The sequence below is a fragment of the Ochlerotatus camptorhynchus genome, unplaced genomic scaffold (assembly GCF_037179485.1).
Source record: "Ochlerotatus camptorhynchus isolate MF236.1 unplaced genomic scaffold, CSIRO-AGI_Acam_v1.1 ptg000204l, whole genome shotgun sequence".
In the NCBI taxonomy this organism is placed as follows: domain Eukaryota; kingdom Metazoa; phylum Arthropoda; class Insecta; order Diptera; family Culicidae; genus Ochlerotatus; species Ochlerotatus camptorhynchus.
In genome coordinates, this window is record NW_027040694.1 from 1,459,106 (window position 1) to 1,482,346 (window position 23,241).

The 23,241-nt window shown below is 37.6% G+C and overlaps 2 long non-coding RNA genes across 2 annotated transcripts; both read left to right on the top strand.

Annotated features, from left to right (window-relative positions):
- Positions 1-1,297: 1,297 nt before the first annotated feature.
- LOC135703012 (uncharacterized) lies at positions 1,298-7,272 on the top strand. The gene is made up of 7 exons (XR_010517727.1): positions 1,298-1,594; positions 1,827-1,882; positions 2,142-2,201; positions 2,472-2,529; positions 4,192-4,250; positions 6,762-6,824; positions 7,047-7,272. It is a non-coding gene; the product is annotated as an uncharacterized LOC135703012 (long non-coding RNA).
- Positions 7,273-7,284: 12 nt separating this feature from the next.
- LOC135703011 (uncharacterized) lies at positions 7,285-17,393 on the top strand. The gene is made up of 14 exons (XR_010517726.1): positions 7,285-7,363; positions 7,921-7,969; positions 8,169-8,212; positions 8,436-8,494; positions 8,758-8,805; positions 9,075-9,145; positions 9,410-9,456; positions 15,059-15,172; positions 15,394-15,429; positions 15,654-15,730; positions 16,021-16,356; positions 16,614-16,668; positions 16,859-16,913; positions 17,113-17,393. It is a non-coding gene; the product is annotated as an uncharacterized LOC135703011 (long non-coding RNA).
- Positions 17,394-23,241: the final 5,848 nt, after the last annotated feature.

The window sequence follows — 23,241 nt, forward strand, 5'->3', positions numbered from 1 at the left end:
CTTGCTTGACGTGCCACTGCAGATGGTAAGTTTCAATGCATTAACTACAATTTTAATGGGTGGGAGGGCATACTGACCACTATACTATCGAGGAATTATTACTTTATTTGGGTGATCGCCTTCAAATCATGTAGACAAATCTAGCGTTCAGAATCATAAAAGCCTAACTGCGACGATCGATTCTCTTAATCGATTTTCTGTTTTTTAATGTCTGCTTCATTTAACTCGACAGTGAGCATGCATAAGGGCGAATACGCGATGATCGATTCTCTTCATCGATTTTCTCTTTGCATTGCTACAGCTAAGCGAAACAATTTTCTAGAATGTGTTCAATGCAGAGTTGTAACAGGTTGTATTGGCTATCAAAAGCAACAGCAAACGCACCGAGAAACGTTAAATCTAGCGAGTTATTAACAAAAGAGAAAACCGATGAAGAGAATCGGTCATCGCGTATAGGCCCTTATGAATGCTCACTGTCGAACTGTGGTAATGCGAAGAGAAAATCGATGCAGAGAATCGATCATCGCAGTTAGGCTCTTATGATTCGGAACGTGTTGCAATTCCATACTTTTGTCTACAAGATTTAAGGGCGACACCTATTCGGTGTGTGAATGAATGCGAAGAGTCGTTTGTCACTGCTAATCCTTGCTTGCTTGCCTCAGTACTTGTGACGTGACAGAGGCAACAAAACAAACTACTTTTCCCCATTCATAATTCAGACACCCAGTCCGTCCAGTTACTTGTAAATGTTGACCATAGTCTCCATCGGTCAACGTTCGTTTCAGCTGGACCAGATCAAAGATGATATATTCTGCAAAGATATTCGACCACATTCGGATTTCTTTCTCGCAAAATCAGCAACAATCTTTCACGTTCAATAATTTAGTCCCCAAAGTGGAACGAATATTTGTAACTAAAATTTGTTTTCTTTTGCCATTCCTTATTTTCAGATTGCAGCCTGGAGCGAACTTCCCCCAAAAGGTGAGTTTAGTTTAGCGTTAAGTAAACTGTGATAGAAGCACGGTCCAAATTACTTAGTATGCTTTTTCCAATTTCAATTCGATTAGGCATTGGAAATTTGGACCAGATCAATGTTCTCAGGTATCTTGGAGTCTCGAGTTAATTTGTGACTCTGCATCGCACGGTGTAACGACATTTTCACACACTCAATCTTCTATGCAATGTTTTTCAGAAAGTTTAAAACTTCGACTAACTTACACTTAATTTTTTTCAGATTTGACGATCTACATGCGAACCCACGAAAGGCATCCCGACTACTGTTAAATGTAAGTTTCGATAATTTAACAAAACCGAAGTCAACTGTCTTTGCTGAAATTTCCCGCTCGATTTCCCAAGAGCGAGAAACCAATAAAGGACATAGAGCATACTTGCTTACAGTTGAAATTTTTCGCAGCATTTAAGTTCATATGAGTTGCTTTCTTGCTTTTCACTTGAAGTACATTAGCTTACTTCCGTTCGAAAGTTTTGACGAGTATCTCCATTTATTAAATGTTGATTATTTTTTGCAATCTTTCAGATGACGATTCTTCTTTGTGGACATTGTGTTAGGAACTTGGAATAATTTTCTTTAATGGTAAGTTGATTTCCCTACTAAACGGCTCTAAGTTAGTCCTTCATGACACAGTAATAGCTCCTGTCTGTGGTACTATTCTGACGCTGAAAGGACAATAGTAAATTTAGGGTATATTCTTCTTGGGAGCTAGTCACCTGCCTGGATTAGATCCCTTATGGGTTTTACCTACAACATTAATTCAATATCTACAGTACAGAGCACCCCCTAACTCACATGTTTCGCCTCATTACAGTTACCGCCCAAGCTGCCCGTAAGGATTGCGTTAACAATCAACTTGAAATCCAATAGGTAAGCAGCTGTTTAAAGCTTTATAATTCTTCCAATTTGATATGTCAAGGCAAACCATTTGGACTGGATTTTGCTGGTATCAAGTTCGAAAGGACGCCTGCGACTAGAGCAACTCTATCGGGTGTGAACCTTCATCATTTGTCTTGAAATCCTTCGGACAAATGCCTGAATTCATTCACCGACACTTGCTCCCGTTCGGGAAACGAAAATCGTTGTGCGATATTGTGCTAACAGAAGTCGATTGTCTCATTGTTTTCAGGTCTAATTTTGGAAAACGCGAAACGTCCTAAGGGGGGAGAATTGCATCTTCAAACTCAAGGTAAGTTCGAATTCGGATTATGGTTTAACCTATTCAAGTCCGTCCACCTGCCTTATTGGTGTTACACCAATGTCTGGTCAAATCAATCCGTTTGGCTGGACGATTTCGGTGGACCAGAACAATAGTTGGTCACTTTGCAGGGTATTATAAGGTCAATTTTAAATACCCATCACAAGGCTAATAACAGTTTTTTTATATTTATTCAATTTGCTTATTTTCTGATCTATTACCCACCAATCTGACGAATCTTTGTTTGTTTGATTTTTACAGAACATGGACAAGACATCGCCTCTTGCGAGGTGCTCAGATCGTTCATCAAAACTAAAAGGTATGTTTCGATTGAAAATTTATTATTAGTATTCGAAAGGTGGTTTGTCAACAGTTTGACAAATAAGTCCCGGCTGATGGTCTTCGCTCATAAAATAAATAACAATCAGTGGAAAATATCAATGTTAATATCACATAATTTTAATGTGATCTCATAATTGGATATTGCACATGAACTCACATAGAAAGTATTATGTTATGTGATATTCTGATAAAATTAATTAATTTTGTTATTGGAAAAATATTATGTGTTATCAATAGAAACTAGGTGAGTACTTTTTACAGTGTACGTCCTATCCTCATTACATATCACTCTATGGGAAGAAATTTCTTTGAAATTTGATTTATACACTGCAAAAAATCATCACGTTAAATCCATGTGAAATACCCTGATTCCAAACACAAATTTTAAAATTCAAAGTTTTGGAGGATTCCAACTAAAAAAATATGGATCTCATAATTTTAAAATTAAAGATACCTATAGGGTAGAGCGCTACTTCGTCGTAATCGCCCATTTCCGTTCTATCGATCAGAAAAGATCAATAATATCAATGACTTCACCGTTTACAAATCAAAAATAGGTTTGCTTCGATGCGTTAGTTCACTAGTTACAACATAAATCCTGTTAGAGCGCTTTGTATGAATATTTACGCTCATTGTTCTCAAAACAAAAGAAGCGCTCCTAGCGAATCCCCTTTTTCTACGTTTATCCGTAGGACGAAGAAAATCTAATGGCGTTTCAATGCGTTTGGACGGAATTGAAACTCGTAGAACGAATTTAGAATCAAGAAGCAGTATTAGATTTTAAACAATATCTCAACAATTTGTGACTCTTTATCAAATCTAACGGTAAGTATGGAAAGGTGAATAAATTTAGAAGTCATCTTTGACAGAAATATTCCATTTTTAATTAAAACTCGTTCAGAATTGAGAGGTAAAGTGCGCGTTGTGCTTAGTAGGACGGAAATTAGATCAAAAACCCTACGAGACCGGATGGAATTCGATTTTGAAATCTGTGTTAGGGAAAGCGCTTTTTGCAGGAAATCGATGATAGTTTTGATCACCATTGCAACAGTTGGACATTTGTGTTATTTTCAATAGTGACCTATTGAAAATTGATAAGCTTTCATTTTAGCAGATTCGTAGAAAAAATTCCAATCGGTTGGCTTGTTTAGAATTAAAATCCATCCGCTATTTACAGAGTTAAAAGTTATCAAAACCTGACCATTTTTCGTAACGCGGTCGAATTTAGTTTTTTTTTTTTTTAATTGCACCCCAATATGCTGCCGAAAGACGTAATCCTACGTCGAAAATCCTAGACCGAACCGAGAATCAAACCCAGCCACCTCCATCTTGGTCTTGCTTTGTAGTAAGCACCTTTACCGACCGAGCCTAATCCTCTTGATTGTTATTTCTACATATTTATTAAAAACTGTTCATTTCACCAAATTTCAGTGGATCAGATCTAAACGAACGTTGACAAACCACCTCTCTCCTTAGTTTCACATGATGATCTATGGATTTTATATGTACCGCTCCAGGCTGAAAGAACACATGTTGTTTTCCATTAACTGACAGTTATCCTAATTTCGTGATCCCAGAAACATAATTCAGTATGCAAATAGCTAATCACAAACCCTGTTTTTCATTTATATTCTTTCAGGATTCCTCAGTGCCTTGGCTATGGTGGTCAAGTTGGAGAACGAAATCGATACATAAAAGGTAATTATTAAAAAAAAATTCAACGCAATTCAAAATTAAACTAAATTGGTTGAAAGATGAGGTTTCGACATTGCAAAAAATCTTCACATTATTACGTGAAGGTTCCAAACTGAAATTTGATAGTTTTACTCAAAATTAAATTTAATGAAAATTCTAAACGAACATTTCAGACAGTAGACTTGTGACCCACACCATTCCATGTATAATCTAACGTTTGCCAGTTAGTTTTTGGCCACTCCTTGAGTCCTTGAAAATGATCAAAAACGAATCGAAGCGTCTGACGAAGTCGATGATCCTTTCAAAAACTGAAGAGGCAATCCCTAATTTTAAAACATGATCGACATGATGACTTTTATCGAAGACAACAAATCAAGAAGACTGGCAACTTTGCCAGAATTCCAAGCGACAGATACAATGGAACCTGGGAAAACATGAGGCAAATTTACTCATCGCTGAGTTCCTGCACCTTATGTGATTTATGAGTTGACTAAACTCAAATTTGGGTCGTTCTCATTCGCCGTGTAGCTTTAATAAAGAATTAAAAAAAAAATCGCCGTGTTGCGGTAGAAAACGAATCAAGTTAATTGATTCTTTGATCGACAAATGGACATAATCAATTTAAGAATTCCATAAGGCATGATCTATGGATCTGGACAATTTTGATTTCATAAGACTGATGAATTCCATAAACACGACTTATGAATAATTATCGTTGTACATTAGGTGATTCTTAGACGTCTTTAGTCTGTTCTATTTCTCAAGCGTTGATAGAGCCCCAATCCAATTTGCTCCATTTATAATATTTTTTAAGTTTGATAAACTGACTTATGAATTTCATTGTTCTGACTTATGAATTATGGTCCTTAGGCAGGGCTGGTAGCAGGTCACGTTTTAGTGACTTGGTCACTATTTTGAAGCCAGTCACTAAAAAGTCACTTTTTACACCAAAAAGTCACTAATGTCACTATTTCCCTAAAAATAGTCACTAAGTCACTTTTTCACTACTAAAAAATATCAACAAAATGTTTAAATTGAGTACTTGGCTCTAAGAAAGTCTACAGTTAGTTTTAACAAAATATACATAACTGTTAAAAAATTTGAAAATTTTACCCAGGGTGACCAATGAACCACAAAACTTTAGAACACCAGGAAAACTATTGGAAAATACCTACAATTTCGATTGAAAATCCCCGAGGAAAATATACCTCGTTTCCCAGAAAATAAATTGTAAACCTTGGAAACTTTCCAAAGGTATTTGTCTGTGATAGATTTTCATAAATCTTTCGAGGATGATTAAAAATTTCAAAAAATCCAAATCAAATTTTAAGAGAATTTTAAAGGATTCTAGGGATGACACCAAGATATATCAGAGAAGAATACCAAATAATAGACTACGAAAGTCTCGTGTAAAATTAAGTGCTCTGAGGCCGATTTCTTCTTCTCCGCTCAAATCTTAAGCCAGGTTTACCTATATAGTTAAACTTGGCTTAACACATACGAGCGTCGCTTTTGATTATTGTTTAAATTATTTTAGACGCAAAATTCAGCTCCGATACAATTTTGGAAATAATTCTAATATAATGAAAGTGCATTTTAACGAGAGTTCTGAGAAGAAATCTATGATGATTGGATGAGGATTCTAGGTCCAATTCTAATAAGAATTCAAAATTGGTTCTGAAATTTTGCTTAAGGGGGCTCTGATGAAATTTCCTTGAAAATCCCGTGAACTCCAAAAATGGTCTGCGGATAGAGAAAAAAAAAAGAATTCTGGGGTGATTTCTGACGATACTTCTAAGAGTTCGACATAAATTCCGAGAAGAATTCCAATGGAATCGAACTTTGAGGGTTCAATCTCAAAGGAATTATGAGAAGAGTTTCAAAGTTTGTGATGGATTCTGAGGAAATACTGAGGGGATTCTAAGGAGAATACGAATTGAATTTCCAATTGAATGCAAGGGAGAAGTCCAAGATTATTCTAAGCAGAAATTTATGAAATTTCCAGTTCCATGACATAAACAGTTTATTTCAATATAAAACCGTATAAATGGTTACTTCTTTAGTATTTACAAGTCACTATTTGGTCACTATTTCCGAAATTTTAGTCACTAAAGTCACTACTATGATATCGCATCAGCACTACCAACCCTGTCCATAGGTCAAACTTATGATTTTCATAATAAATCCTTGTGGTGAAAAATCATAAGTGGTTCTTAAGGAATTCTTAACTTTATTTGTCTCAGTGTACCTTTCCTAGATTTGACGTTTAATCGACTGTCTGTTCGTTGACTATCCATTCTATCAAGTTTCAGTGGGCTCATGCTTACGTTGACAAACCACCTCTCTCTCCGGTTTCACATGATGATCTATGGATTTTATATGTACCGCTCCAGGCTGAAAGAACACGTGTTGTTTTCCACTAACTGACAGTTTACCCTATTTCGAGACCCCAGACACATAATCCAGTATGCAAATAACTAATCACAAACCCTGTTTCCATTTCTATTGTTTCAGGATTCTTCAGTTCCCCTTTTCTACCATATGATCAATGTGAGATACGAAACCGATATTCAAAAGGTAATTATTCAAATCATTCCACACAGTTTGATTAAGGAAAATGTTTGCATCTCTTCATTTCACGTGATGATATCTATGATATTTAGAACAATTGATGTACCGCTCCAGGCTGAACGTTCACATGTTGTTAGTTCTAATCTGAAACTTGAAAGATGCAATCGTGACCACAAATGGTTCCTTCGGCACAATGTCTAATGTTGTCAAATTTCTTCTAAATTTCAGATGATGAACTGTGAACTCATTGGTCGGAACTCCAGAATTACCGAAAAAAAAAATGGTAAGTTCGCCCTTGGACCGCTACTACATCCCTGTTTTTACCAATGATGATCACATCATTTTCAGTTATCCCTGTCTTAGGAATAATGCTGACCCTTTTTTATTCTGAAACTTTTTCGACTAAGAAATTGCGTTCCATGTCGATCTTCTTGTTATTAAATCGAAATTTGATTCTTTTTTTTTCAGAACCTTAATCATCTGACTGTGAGTACGTTAGCTAAGCTATTAGCATGAGGTCGGTCATCATTCGTGAACGATAAAAGGTAAGCAACATCTTTGAAACTTCAGTGAATCTATTCGATCGAAAGAAGCTCTCAATGATGATTTAAAACACAATATACGCAAATGGGGACAGAATTTGAATGTTGTTGAAACTTTAGTTACCCAGACTTGCCCTATCTGATTCTATGAGGTTAAAAAAGGACGGACAACTGTTTAAAAAAAAACTGTGCAGTTACTGAAAAAGGGACAAACAAAAATTGTCTCGAAATTTGTATCAAATGCTGAGAAAGAATTGATTCAGTGTGTAACTTAAATTTTCGCTTGGATTTGTTTCTATGATGATGATTTTCAATTTAGATGTGATAAACAGAATCTACAATTACAAAGCGTTGTCGTGATTACTTCTTGGTAGATTTAGCCACAAAAATTAAGGTTTGTCTTAATGCACTGCAATAAATAGCAACCTTTTTATTGGTTGAGTTTTATAATAAATGTGAAACATGTTCCGTCCTTTTTGGCCTTTGCAATCCCTGCCGTGTAGTTAAAAGCAATAAGCCATGCTTGTAGGTTCTAATCAAGTTTTTTCCTCGATTTTCAGGTTTGAGAAATCCTGTATTGATCAACTGATCGAAGGTGTACGACTTAAGGTAAGTGTTTTTTTTTTCAATCAACAATATGCTGAGCTCCACTCCTCTTTAATGATGACACTTGAATATTGCATAAATATAGTGTTGAATAAAATATTCGATTGGTCTTACTGAATTACGTTTGAGGTCATTCAAAGTCATTGAGGGGAAACAAAGCGAATACCGTTCTAACTTGCCTTAATTTTCTCTTATTTCACAGACGGGTCCTTTTCACCGGAAGCAGTGTTGTTAAATTCTCCCAAGGTAAGTTAACAAGATCCGTTTATTTTATATTGTACAAAACCACAACCACTTTCCAATGATGATTTAAAACACAATATACGCAAATGGGGACAGAATTTGAATGTTGTTGAAACTTTAGTTACCCAGACTTGCCCTATCTGATCACGTTTTGCCTGGAAGTGATCAATCATATCTCAATGTGACGCTCAACTCTAATCAAATCTCTTGTTCTATTTTATTCCAGTGTGGAGCTGCTCTTAGTGCCGGCCAAAATTGCCATCGCTTCGTGTTCTGAATGAAAAGGTAAGTTTCTGTTGCATAAGAGCGATTAATCCTTAAGCCGTCCATCCTAATGTGGATGCGGTTAGATTCTGAACTGCATTTGCTTCGCTGTTGGACTAGAGTAAATTACTTTATTATTCTGGTGATTGGATACACATTATTTTGTCCTCTCACCGTGGAAACTACTGTTACAGTTCCTCTATCTCTCTCACACACACAACATGCAATACTTTAGTGATAGTTTCCAAAATACTTACAACGATCTTCCTTTCTCATTTTTTCAGATATTTTCGAACCTCAGACTCACTGAAAATGGATCCACTAGTCGAAAAGTAAGTGTCAATTCCTACACTTTTCAATCGAAGCGCAAAGTCTCAACACAGACCGGTAATTCCGTCGAGATCCTCGACTATATGGAGTTCACCGTCCTTCTGTGAGACAATAGCAATTCGTAGCTCCATCAACAGTGTGACGGAACGCTTCGGTGCTGCTTCACTGTCAGTTTTCGGTTGCTAACGACATTTTATGTTTGCGCTTGAATTTTGACCGCGTTTCTGGTTATCACAAAAACTAACGAAACATTCCGTTTCCTTTTTTACAGGTGCTTCAGCCGGAGAAAGTTTACAGTTGGGCCGGAACGTCGGCGAAGAAGCACACGTCGTTTTTGGAAAGGTAGGTTGCTCTCTTCACTTGTCCGTTTTATTCAGTTTGGTCCTCTACTAGTCAATCACTGTACGTGAACCGCAAGAAGCGATCTAGTTCAGTGATCTCCGATGTGGACAAAAGTAAAGGGTGCACTAATAAAAGAGCTATTCCCCTCGCTTCTGGGATGGCTCTTTACTCGGTGCATCTACATTTCCTCACATGTTCAAACATTAACCTAAGCCAGTTTAGTGATGAGATAAATAATCGTAAGTTTTGGTTGGTTCTTTTCAGAAACTACCATCTTCTGGAAGTCCGCTGACGTGGTGATTTATCCGAAGGTAAGTTTTCTTATTGCCGCTAAAGGTCTATTTTTACCGAAAGTTTCCGGAGTTTTGGGATCACCTACTTCTTTTAAGTTCCTCAGAGTTCAAGAAGCTCACAAAGCACCAACTTGTACCTGGAGGTCTTAGAGTTTAAAACGCTCCCGGAGTACAAACCAGGAATGTCGGACCCTAGTTTCACGAGAATTCTGTAAGTTTCTAGAGTTGTGATATTCCAGGCTTCATCATTTCGACGTCCATCCTAATGTGGATGCGGTTAGATTCTGAACTGCATTTGCTTCGCTGTTGGACTAGAGTAAATAACTTTATTATTCTGATGATTGGATATTTCATTCAAGTCCCTTCATCGTGGAAACTATTGTTACAGATCTTTCAAAACACCTCCCTGTTCCTATAAAATCCTAAAAGTTTAAAGATTACCAACAACTCAAAACAGAATTCTTGGAATGTTAGGGACCAGACCAGTGTGCTAGAAACGAGAGCTTTTGAAACTCTAATAACTCAAGCAGGAACTGCAAGAACTCTCGGAACTTCCGCTACTCCACAAACCAGGGGAGAAAACTTTCGGATATTCCGATAGTTTGGGAGCTTTACCAGTTCCTAGATAACTTCGGGTACTTTTACACGGCGAATGAGAACGACCTAAATTTGAGTTTTGTTCACTCATAATCGCCAAAAGTGCAGGAACTCAGCGATGAGTTAATTTGCGTCATGATTTCCTGTGGAAAACTTCAAAAATCTGCCGGAAAATGAGGAAAATTGACGAAAATTTAACTCAGTCTAGGAGTAGTACCAATAGTTATCCCAATCTTTACTTTTCTTATATTTGGGAAGTTTTTCCTGGACAACCCCTGGAAAAAAACATGAGGCAAATTTACTCATCGCTGAGTGCACTTAATGTGATTTTTGTGTTAACTATACTCAAATTTGTTCTCATTCGCCGTGTCTTCAGCAACCCTTGCAAATTCTAGGGAACTCCAATATAGTGAAAATTCTCACGAACTCCTGAGAACTCCGAAGAAATTCCGATACTACAAAAACTTCTGTATCTTTAGCTTTTACCTTCAGAATTCCAAGAGCTTCTCCAAAAAAACTCAGTATTTCTGAGAAGGCTTCCACGACTACAATAATGTTCAACTTTTGGGACACTTAAGATTTTTTTGGAATTCCAGCAAACCTTTTTTTGGAAACTGAAATTGAATTCTGATACTCTACCTTCGATTTCGCTCCTTCGTGTAGCGGTTCTCGAATTTCAGTTGATATTGGCTTCTGATGGCATAGACGATAGAGCTCAGCATTCAAGATTCAGTTGGGAAGCCATCCATTTACAGTGCTTCGACAAATCAGGGTTGATTTCAAAATGTTTCGTAAATTCGCGAAGGCCTTTCGCGCTGGTTCTTCGTCATTAGTGTGCCTATCAGGCATACCAAAAGTACCGCCTCATGACAGTATTCCAACGGCTGTCGCTTTCTTTTTCCTATGACAGCCTTGAGATTGATTCCGTTGCCGTCTTGAGCAGTACACGACAGCTCGTTCTTAGTCATGTATTTTGTTCGTTCGGCTATGACAGCCTCGGATGGTCAATCGTAACGTTCCTCGTACATACAACAAGCAGTCAGTCAAACTACCAGCCGAAGCTCGTTCGGTTGCTATCACGTTCGTGCTGCCCATTGCTAAATTTTCATCCGATATTTTTTAAAAACGCGCGGTCTCCGGCGACAAATATAAGCCTCCCGACACGAACCGGACTTCTACCAAACCCCAACCCGATGTTGACCCGACATAAACGCAGAATTGACCCGGCATTTGGTCGACATCGACCATAAATTGACCTTACATTGATCTGATATCGGGCCGACATATCTGTTCGGGATCATTCTTCTGGGTTTCTTCCATACTCCACTGCCGTATATCAATTGTATATAATGTCTCGTGACAGCCACTTGCGTAAGCTGAGGGATGTCGTCGGTTTGTGAAGGCTGTTATGACGACAGAAACATTGAGAACCTGGTCATAAAGAAATGTATAAATACAGCCCATTCGGTTCACTACGTTCCAAGCACGATGATTTTAGCAAAGCGGGGTATAGATGCGACTGTTCTAATACAGCTTTCATTCGTTCGTGCGTGCGCTGTTGCCAATACACTTCGAATTCAGATCTTAACGGACGGTAGCAAGCAGTAGTAAAGTACACAAAGCAACAGTCTATTCAGGTATAAACCAACTGTCGCGAGGAGGCTGTACGATTTGGAAGCCTGGTGCCTATGTCGCTCTTGATTTTACCGTCCGTCGTTATCTGGCTGCCAAGATGTTGGAAAACGCAATAACTAGAAACATTTGGAAATGCAGCGTTCTATCCAAGGAGGTCTAAATGCCCGGCGCGGCGTTCACCCCCCCCCCCCCCTCCAGGAGAATAATACTCTGCTGTGTCACTCACTATAAACGACGACGAGAATTCTGGTTGATCCTACCAGTAATATACGCTTGCCTCAAAGGTTAAGCCATGCATATCTTGTTAGATTTTACTGTTAAAACTACCTTTACTCTGAGAATTTTCAAAACAAAAATTATAACTCCCTGAACTGCTCGAACTCTCAGAAATCTACGGATTTATGAACTTCAAGACACACAATAGACTTGATGATTTAACCATTATTTTGTAAATGGTCACACCACTGTTGAGGTTCTCAGCTCAGTGAATTTTGCTGTTTTTCGCTCTAGTAAAGTAAAAGTAAATGGTAGTAAGTCTGCTACCATTTGGCTTGAAATAGTTGACTTTCAGGAAAAATCAGTTGTTGAGCTCTGTTACTTAGGTCCCTTTGACAGTGGACGTTTCCATCTTGTTCAATAAATTTCGATTGTATTTGAAAATTAAAATCACTGATGTTGTGGCAGGCCGAAAAGATCTCCATGGAATGGAATGTCTCATATTCGTATTCGTAAGGTACTCTGAACGTCCCTAGAGACCCTCTGAATTTTTGAATGTGGACCTCAGATATGACCCTATTATGTAAGTCGAGTCGAGCGTCACTTCTGGTCAATGGTTTATTTTGATATTACAGAAGTGTACAGTGTACGACTCGAATTACATAGTAGGGCCCATAGGCTAGATACGGTATTACCTAGCCAATGGTCGAGGGCCATACTTTCGGGATGGAAATTTTTCTCTTCCCTGGGCTTAGAGTATCATCGTGCTCGATACACACAGCTCTCTATAACTGTGGAAGTGCATCTAGAACACTAAGTTTAGAGCAGGTGAAAGCTCGTTTAAGATCGTCAAATTCAGGAAGAAGAACCCTCTGAATTTGCATTGCAAGTCCAGTGCATTTAATTTAGGAAGTCCTCTGGTTATTTTTATTTTTGATCTCTGCAGTTACTACCAGAGCCCACAGAGATTGTTCGACAGGATCTCCATGGGTTTGTCGCCTAAGTTCCTTGAGCTACCGTGGAGGTTCATTGAATTTGCTGTGAGAATCCTTTGGATTTTCCCTAAAGATTTCACTTAGAACCTCCTGGATTATTTTTTGGAGATCGTGGATTTAACTTCGGTGTCCCCTGGATTTAACTTGCCAATCTCAGAGTCGGTTGAGGTGTTATTTTCTGCTAAATTCTTTGGACCTGATTTTGATTTCCTTTTTCGGCTTAACTTAAAGGTTCTCTATACGCCCTAAATATCCCATGAACTTACCCTGAAGGTCGTCTGGATTTATTCTAAAAATGCACTAGTTCAGCATACAACACATTAGCTTGAAGGTTGTCCGAATTAACCCTAGAGACCCTCTGAATTTGTGAATGTGGGCCTCAGATAGCTTTGGCACGGTTAGAAATTATCTCTGAGTTAAGAGTATCGTTGTGATTGACACACAATATACAATTACATGCATTGGTTGTCATAGAAAGATCTCTATTATTGTGTAAGTGCATCTAGAACACTAAGTTGAGAGCAGGCGAACATTTTTTGAATATATCTGTAGTTGCTACCAGAGCACACAGAGATTGGTCGAAATAATCTCTATGGGTTTGTCTCCTAAGTTCCTTAGGCTACCGTGGAGGTTCTGCAAACTTGCTCTGAGAAGCCTTTGAATTTTCCATAGAGATTCAACTTAGAACACCCTGGACTCTTGTATCTGGACATGCAGAGATTGGTCGAGACGATCTCCATTGGTTTGTCTGTTAAATTGTTTGAACCTTAAATCGATTTCCTACTGTGCTTATCTTAAAGTGTCTCTGTACGTCCTCTAAACTTAATCTGTAGACTACCTGAAGGCCCTCTGGACTTGTTCTGAAAGATTTCTAGTTTTATAGAAAAAATTCTATGAGGTGCTTTCGTTCTCTTGATTTGCCCTAGATACTCTTGCTACCAGAGCCACTAGAAATTGATCGAAACGATCTCCATGGGATTGTCTTATTAGTTCTGGTTCACTGGATTCTGAACTTGTTATGAAATACCTCTGGATTTGTCCTGGAGATTGTTCAGATTTTTTATAGGGCCCTTTTGAGCTTGCACTGAAAGCTGAATGAATTCAACTTCGATGTCCGTCCCCTAGATTTTAATCTTCAATCTCAAAGATCGGTCGAGGTGATCTTCTCTGCTAAATTCTTTGAGCCTGATTTTGATTTCCTTTTGCTCCCTTGAGAGGCCCTCTGGACTTGCTCTGAAAGATGTCTAGTCCTGCCCAGAAAATTATTTGAAAGTGCTCTTGATTTGTCCTGGCGGTGGGTCGGATTTGCCACTAAAATTTCGGCAGTGAATTTTATTTGGAAATCCTTTTGGACTTTTTTATAAAAATCTCAGGGCTTTCAACAAGAATGCTTTTTAATTTTGAAGTTCCGTTTGCTTGCTACCAGAGCATTCAGAGCAGTCAAGTTCTTTGGACTTGATTTCGAACTCCTTCTGGGCTTATCTTCGAGGTTCTCAGAACGTGCCTAGACTTTTTCCGATGATCCTCTGGACTTACCCTGGTGGTTGTCTGGACTTTCTAAGAAAACCCTCTTCATGTCCTGGAGGTATTCCAGATTTAGCCTAAGGGATCCTCTGAATTTGCACTGGAAGTCCTTTGGGTTTTTTTTCACATGGACTTGCTACATAAATACTCCGAAATTGATACCATTCAAACTTGCCCTAACCTGTCCTCTTGAAGAATCTCTGGACTTGACTCTGAAGTTCTGCAGAGCTGATTTCCGAAGCTTTCGCCAGTTTTTATTAATGAGTATTTACGAAACGCATAGATCAGTACAGGCTTACTGTTCGTTTTACTTTTATTCTTCTTGATATGAATAAAAGAGATATCAATGAATGGATGCCAATACAAACCCGAGGGTGGGGAAAAAAAACCGTGAAAAATCCACTGTCTGTTGTGCTCTCGCAAATTGCAATAGTAGTGTTCGTCATGAATGATGACAGGCTAGGATATTGTGTTCAATTATTTACATCCTGTCGGATTGTGAAACAATCTATGTTTGTAGCTTACGTGGTGTGGGAGCAACTCATTATTGTCAGCGGTGAAATAATTTCACAATTTTTCCCTACACACAAACCCTTTAATTCTAAGACTTCTATTGCTTTCGTACTAATGATAAATTTTTATTCTGATTTCAGATTACTGCTTCAGCTCAATGGAGTACCGCCCACGTAGTGTAGAAGGAAATTTTGGATCCCTGGATTCGAAACGAAGCTGCTGCAGTTTCCTGATCGGATTGTTAAACTGCCAAGGTGAGAATACTAAACTTTTTATCCAAACTAACTCGACAATCGCCGCCGTTCTTTTTCCGTGATGAAACTATTTTACTTTAGAACATTGATGTACCGCTCCAGGCTGAAAGTTTATATGTTGTTAGTTCTAATCTGAGTCGAGTAAACTTATTCACACATCAAGCAACAGTTTCCTAGTTGGATCCCAATGGTTTCGTTTCTTTTCGTTCTTCATTTCACAGGTACAAGACGCCGTGTCTCGTGAAAATCTGATTAAGGTAGGTGTAAACTAAATGAAACAATTCAAATTGGTTGTTGTCGATTTACATGCAAAACGAGCTCATTTTTTTATTTAAATGATGAATTAGAATTATTCAGTTATCCCTGTCTTAGGAAATAGTGCTGATAGATATTCGTACTGACATTCGACCCAAAACAACCCCAATTATTGACTTCAAAAAATCCTTTTTCATACTAAAGGTGATGTTATTTTTGTTTACAGTTCGTGTTTTGCTTCTTCCATCGATTTGATCCGCAGAATGAGATGTGTTCATTTTGAGTAGCTACATCAAACATCAGGTAAGTTAACCGGAATACTCTCCGTCTTCTGTGAAGCAGTGTTGTAGCCATCTTGAATTTTTAGAAGATCTATCCATATTTGACGAGTGTATTGAGCAGTTGATTGGTTGCTCTTCATACTGACTAAACTATGGTAGACTATCACTTGGCACTAGTGCATCGTTTCTTTCGCTTGTTGATCAATCGAAAATGCTGCATTGTGCGTACACTGTCACTGCTTCATCGAGCTAGTTCTTAATACCAATTTCTTCGATTCATCCGTCTAATAGAGAAAATTTATTTACTTACAGCCCTCTCAGCTGGAAAATCTACGACTGTCAATCGCCCTTTATCCATTCATTGAGGTAAGTTAGTGTTTTTGACACCATGCATATCCATTCAACGTCCTGTTTTAGTCAGTCGTGCAATTTGGCTAGTGAGCATAGTTGCACGATCTCCGTTATGGACGAAATCAGTTGGCTTTCAAATCCTATCCTTTCTAGATCATTTCATTGATCTGGAAGTCAATCTTGAAGCAACATTTGCCCTGTTTCGTTTACCTGTTCCATAATTGTTTGCTCTGTATCTTCTCTTGCAGATTTTTTTTCCTAGAAAGAAGGAACGTCAGCAAGTGTCTCGTTCAAGAGGTAGGTTATATTCCATCACTACTCACAACAGCAACAAAAATGTCCTGACTAGAGCCACTCGACTGTATCATAACGCAAGGTCAAGTGGTCTCGAGATGGACGAGATTATGAATCCTTGGACACTCCTGTCGGATGATTTTGACTTCTACGGTCACTTCATCTTGGATGCTTTGGCAACATATTATTACATTCTTCTTTAAACCACTCAATCAATGAGCTCTTCGATTCTCAAAGTTTCCCTTCTCTCTTGCTTCCAGATAACTTTGGACAACCCGTGGGAACCTTACCAAGAATGATGGGCGGCTAGCAACGGTAAGTTAGCAATGAAAATTCCCAATCTTTATAGTGTGTTTTTCAATGACGATTAAAACTCTCAATCACCTTACCTACATTACTTGAGAATTCATGAAAAGATTGATTATCTGAGTCTGCATTATCGAAAAAATCGTTTCCCTGCTCGTGTAACATGGAATTCTAATTCCGTTGTTTCTTTTTCTTACAGAAGACATTCGTTTTAGTATGCTGGAATGACAACAAGTCAACTAACGTTTCTTAAGGTAAGTTAAAAAAAATGTGTTTCGTCTAATAAGTTCAACTTTTTCAATGATGAGAAAAAATCAACATTACCTTACCTACATTAGTTGAACAACATGAAAAGTCGTAATATTCTGAGTCCAAATTTGAATAAAGCCATCTAAAGTCAGTCTATCCAATGTGCATCTAACAAGAGTATTTTGTTTCCATTTTTATTTGCAGGTCAGGTAAGTGACAATCACTGTTCACAAAGGGACTCAGTTGTTGCCGCTCTAGCATCACCGCATCGTGAAAGTAATAATGCAACAAGTGAAAGATGCAAATTCAAAGCATGTAAATAAATTGCTTTCAAAATACATTCATTCGTTGGTTTTGGTCATTATAGAAAGAACATTTCTGGGGAGTTGTGTCCAAAAGACAGAGGATCTCAAAGTCAGGTTCATAAGTCAAATTACGACGATTCAACATGATTGTTTATTGTTTATTGTTGTTTTACATCAACAGGCTGGATGAAGCCTCAATGATTTTAACCTTATCAACTGTGGTAAAAAAAAATACATTCAAGCATGGTCATAACATAAAAAAACATTAAAAATATATCTTATAGTCAATCCCCCCTATTCTGCGAGTCACGTGACTCTCTCTCACCGGTGAGGTGATTTACATGGAGAGTCACCTCACACGAGGTGACAATTGTCACCTCACCGGTGACAGAGAGTCACGTGACTCGCAGAATAAGGGGGAATATCTTAACTCCTGCCGGCGAAAAACAGAAGAAAACATTCGACGAAGCGCATCACGGGAGAGATGAAAGTCGAAAACAGATGCAACTCTGTTGAATGTTCTCTGCAGTCCGCAAATCGCACCGTACGCTCCATAATTTGTGCGACGTAGAGGCAGTCTTAGCATAAGGTTATTACGAAGCGGTCGGGGTTGAACATTCAGGTCAATTTGTCTCAGGATAGCCTCACAATCTGTCCTTCCTTGTAGGATATCGGCCACGGTTAGGGCTCTGTTTGTTTCTCTTCTAGTCCGGAGAAGTTCTAGGTCGATAAGTTCCCGAGTAGGTGAGAATAGCAAACCAATAGCAAGTTTTGCTATTACAAATAGGATATCAGAACATCTCAATTTGTTATTAGTTTGATTGAAATAAGAGTTAAAATATCAAAAATAATAACGGAAACCGTTCGGGAGAAAAACTAAATAATAGCAAATCTTGTTATTGCAATATCAAACTAAGAACAGAAAAATCAAAAAAGTCCAAAACATATTTAGCTATTATTAAGATATTAAGAACTAATCAATTGCTAAATGTGATATTAACTAATAAGAACTAATTAAGAATAAATTCAGTTGTTCGGATTGAATAACAAAATAATAGCAGCTTTAGTTATTCTTCTTAGAGAGCTTAATAATAGTATTTTTTCGGTGGAGAATCAGTTGTACTGATAATAATGATTGAATTCAACAATTCGGCAAAGCTTTTTTTATTTGTGATAATAATAACGATAAAATCAACATGACATAAAAACGTAACTTTCTAAAAAAAACAAACAATGGCTGAACAAAATAGATTTGAAGTGTTGGTAATATATTGAAATGTTTTTAATAATATTGTTTACATTGCTGGCCAGCAAATGCACCCCAAAAAAATATGCCATAATATTTATTCATATGAACTAACAGATATTATTAAAGTAATGCGAGTCAACGACACAATTCGTCAATGTATAAATATATGCATGAAAATGAACGATCGATCATTGCAGTTTATTTCTAAATGTAAAATCCATACACAAATTGATTGATTTATGGGTCCACATTTCAAGTATTTGTGGTATTTATATTACGTAAGTCTTTAAAATCTGTCGATCATATACAAAGTACAAAATAAAAATAAATACCTATCATTAAAATAAAAAAAAAAATAAAAATTTCTGAAACATTGAAATGGAAAAAAAAATGTTCACCTAACGATTAAAAGTAGAGTCTAAAAATGGAAAAGAATATTAATATGATACCAATAGCAAAATATGATACAATATCATAAATTGTTGTTGAGTTTTTCTTTGACTGTTTTATGACTCAAAATTTTAATATCATGAAAATAACAAATTTTGATGTGATATCATATTTTGTTATTAGATTGTTATTATGTGTTATGGGTAAATAACATAATAATATCAAGATAAGCTATGATAGTAAAATTTGCAATTGGTTAGTTCTTGGTTTGCTATTCTCATCTACTCGGGTTGACAACGGCTTTCGTAACTTGGTAATCGAAACGGATCGTTCCAAGGCAATCTACGCAACGCAAAACGAAGAAAGCGACGTTGAACAGATTCAATTCTCTCGGCACCGTTGTTGTAGTTTGGGTTCCAAACCGCTGAACAATACTCAAGCGTCGATCGAACAAGCGAACAATAGAGAGATTTCAGACAGTAGATATCAGTGAAGTTTTTAGGTGGGCGTTGGCCAAATTTGGATTTTTCAGATATAATCCTAAATAGGACCTAGATTATTTAATACTCTAGTAACCTCAAGTCCGTGCTCTGTCACAATGTTTCATTGTGATTAATCAACACTCAAAGGGGTAAAATATCAAATTTGGGGTGAATTTGAAAGAAAGGGAACTTGGAGTGTAGAACGCACTGCCCACTGGACGATTCTGAAGCCTGGCCAAGTGAGTGGGGTATGGGTTTATTTGATTGAACGTCATTTCCAATGTATATATTGATACATTCAAACCATTGGCATTTGAGATAAGACAGAGATAGGATGCGGAGGGCCCGCTTAGGGGAAGCGTAACCCATGTTATGGTTTCCATTTATTAAATAGTTCAGATAGGCTGGAAATGACATGTTCATAGTGAGAAAATGTACCATATGGGGCCCGTTCACTGATCAAAATCAGATTCACATCGTCAGACCCTGCCCAAGAATAAGGGGATTGACGATGACTTGTCAAGTTTTATTTTGAATTTGCGTTTTGCATTTAATACTCTAGTAAATCTCGCGTCCGTGCTCATTCACAACAGTGTGAGGTGTCAATACTCACTGGGTCATATGTCTTAGACCAGTTCCAGATTAGTTTGCTATTAATATCTTCTGCATCGCAGAAGATTTAGATTCGCGATAGATTCCTAAATATGGGTTCTCTTTTCCGACCATAATAGTGTGAGGGAAGGGGGTGAGTTCTGGATCAACAGTGGAGGGGGGCCCATCGGTTTTTGTGGGCAAACCGTCCAAAGCCCATTCCTCACGGATCGGGGACTGCTCACGCAGGCCAACACCATCTTCGTGTAGGTGGAAGTTTTCCCTATCCGATGATGGTGTTGGTTTGCGTGGGTGGCCTTCGCTTTGTGAGTGGGGGGCTTTGGAGCGGTTTGTTTACAAATGCTGATGGGCCCTTTTCTATGGTTGATCTAGAGTTAAACGTTGCGATATGAGAGCGAATAGAGGCAAATAAATAGGGAAGACAACACCATGACCCAAATAAGTAACCAATGCATGCGGCTCACACTTAACTTGTTCTATTTCTTTCTTTCTTCCTATCATGTACTAATATTAACTGCCTGAGGACAAATGGGAACACGACCAGAAGATCAATAGGAGAAAAAGAAAATTCGAACAAGAAAAGAAGAATTAAACTTGCACCGGCAAGAGGAAGCAGACAGAAAGGATCATGCCGGTTGGAGACAGCCAATGTATACTGGACGAAGCTTGTATCTAGGAAAAGTCGTATGTGCAGGAAACCGTAAGTAGGATAATAATCGTAAAAGGTGTGTGCTTGCTTGATAAGATCCTAACTTTACTTTAAATACACGGTAGGAATCGAATATCCATTTATGATTAAGGTTTTGCCCATTTTTCAGTGGGAGTGGCAATACTCATTGATGAGTGATTTATCGTACCCATTTATTAGTAACTGTTAGCAGCTAATGATTAATTGATTTACCTATTTTAGAATTACCTATACTTCACATCAGAACCTCATTTCCTTCAATTACTACTCCGTCGCAGCACACACCTTATATGGATCGCTAACCTTTATTTAGTTTCAGCATTTTCGACATTATAATCAAAAGGTGAGTTTTAAAAGTATAATTACCATGCATATAGATAAGTTAATGTACCAGAACCTGGACGGACACGAGCCTACCCAGGGGAGGACCCGGATACGACCACCCATGTGTGTCTAGAGTATCGCACGAGCTGACGAGTGCAACGGGAAGGACAGTAGGTGTATAGACTAGGGGGTTGGTCCCTAGATAAGCCTTCTTAGCGGAAGGCACAGCCTATGCACTGAACAATTACAATTAGTAGATATCAGTGAAGTTTTTAGCTATCCTAAAAATGAACCCTAAAGTTCTTGACGCCTTATCAACAACATATGCAATGTGTTGCTTGAATGAAAGCTGCGAATCCAAGATCACACCCAAGTCTTTCACCTGATTCACGCGTTCGATTGTCGAGCCAAGCAGGTCATAGCTAAATATTATCGGTTGTTGTTTTCGTGAGAACGTAATAGCGGAGCATTTGGCTGGGTTCACTACCATTCTGTTTAACATGCACCAACTAGCGAATACATTCACTTGACGTTGAAGAAAGAATGATATTTTAGGAGTCTTGCAGAAGAAGCCAGAATACTTAATATAATTGTGGGTGGTCTAAAATTATCCCAATTTGCTTACCAAAGTCCTCTGAATATGTCTCTGAATTAATCCTGGAAGCTTACCGCACGTACTTCCGAAGATGTCTACTCAACTACCTCTCGACGTCCTGTAGATGTTTATAGGAATTTTCTATTATTCCCTATTCCTCTATTATTATTTTTTAAACAGCTCAGTCCTTGAACCTTTATTATCGAGGTTAATTTCACTAGCCCACCGGGTATTCTTGTAAGCACACAGAGCTTAACCCTGAATCCTGAATATGCCTGAAGCATTCAAAGTCCTATGAATCCAAGCAAAAATGTAGGATGGTTGAGTCAGTAGTAGAGGAACTAAGACAATTTATTAAAATATGAATATACGATATGCATTGTATTTTTATACGTCTATATATAGGTTTCAATCTCTACTAGACAAATATTACATTAGGGGTATTTACAAAGCGCATCGTACATGCGTAAACTTCGATTGCACTCCAATGGACCCTGGTGTTTTTACGATAGTGTATATGTTTACGATGCGCATAGTGAAAATCCCTATTGTATACTCTTATATAATAATGATTGTGATTGTGTAATATAGAAGGGGGTCAGGGCCAGGTCTCCTATGCTTTTAGGCACCGTACATGCTATACCGATTCTGTGACACTACCCCGAATGTCACTACCCCGAATGTCCTACTACCCCGAATGACCATTACCCCGAATACCATACTACCCCGAATGACCATAACCCCGAAATTAAGACAAACGGAAGAACAGCATATGATCAAAAGATGGGTAAATTTTTTAGAAGAAAATTTTCTTTTGTAGTTCAAACTGAATACAAATGATAACAATAACAATATAAAATTGATTCATGTAAATCAGTGATGCAAAAGTTCACTATGATTCGCGAGCTTTTTCCTAGGTGAAATCTCTATTGAAAGTATGCCAGTTGGGCAGGAATGTCAGTAAGGCTTGAGCGTCAGTTTAGCTATTTATCAAATGTTGTAGTGAATGTGTGTAGTATTATTTATGTTATTTTTGAATCTGGAAGAGATTTAGTATAACCAAATGTATTTTATACCAAATGAAAATTCTATAACATTCCCCAGAATACCATTCCCCAGAAAACCATCCCTCAGAATGTACCATTCTCCAGAAAAGTATGCCATGTATTATTGACTATTTTTGTTTATTATAGTCACTCCAGGAATCTTCTTTCGCGTATATAAAAAGAAGATAAAAACTTCTTAATGGGTCAAGGGGTTTGAAGAGACCTTAATGAATCAAGGGATTTTCCCTTCTTTGTAAATATAAGAAAAGGAAATAATTTTTTTTTGATATACGATAAAGAAGGGAACATTCCCTTCTTTGAATATATATAAAAGAGAACATCATTAATTCGATAAATATATAATAAAGAAGAGAATATTCCTTTCTTTGAAAATATAACAAAAGAAAATAATTAATTCTCTGGATATACGATAAAGAAGGGAATATTGAATATATAAAAGAGAACATCAGTAATTCTATGGATAAACGATAAAGAAGTGAATATATCTTTCTTTGAATATATAAAGGAGAAAATAAGTAATTCTTTGGATGTATGATAAAGAAGGGAATACTCCCTTAGTCAATACATAGCATACTTTTCTGGGGAATGGTGCATTCTGGGGAATGGGATTCTAGGGAATGG